Source organism: Etheostoma spectabile, chromosome 20 (assembly GCF_008692095.1).
Source record: "Etheostoma spectabile isolate EspeVRDwgs_2016 chromosome 20, UIUC_Espe_1.0, whole genome shotgun sequence".
Taxonomy (NCBI): Eukaryota; Metazoa; Chordata; class Actinopteri; order Perciformes; family Percidae; genus Etheostoma; species Etheostoma spectabile.
The window spans coordinates 9481209-9481480 of record NC_045752.1 but is presented as its reverse complement, the minus strand read 5'-3'; the positions used below and the strand labels follow the sequence as shown (position 1 = coordinate 9481480).

General features: G+C 41.5%; 1 protein-coding gene across 1 annotated transcript in view; it reads left to right on the top strand.

Moving 5' to 3' along the window:
* hif1aa (hypoxia inducible factor 1 subunit alpha a) overlaps positions 1-272 on the top strand; it is a 15785-nt gene that overhangs the window by 7733 nt on the left and 7780 nt on the right. The gene's annotated exons all lie outside the window — the stretch shown is intronic.

The following is a 272-nucleotide window of genomic DNA, read 5'->3' as shown; positions in this document are numbered from 1 at the left end:
GCTTTACTTTGAATCCCTGCACTAATATTTAGTTGCATAACCATTATTTCTGAGAACTTCTTCACATCTGTGTTGCATTGAGTCGACCAACTTCTGGCACCTGCAAACAGGTATTTCAGCCCACGATGATTGAACTACATTCCACAATTCCTCTGCATTACTGGGTTTTGCCTCAAAAACAGAATTTTTGATGTCACCCTTCAAGTGTAGATTGATGTCCTGGGATTGGGCTGACCACTCCGTAACATCAATCTTGTTCATCTGGAACCAAG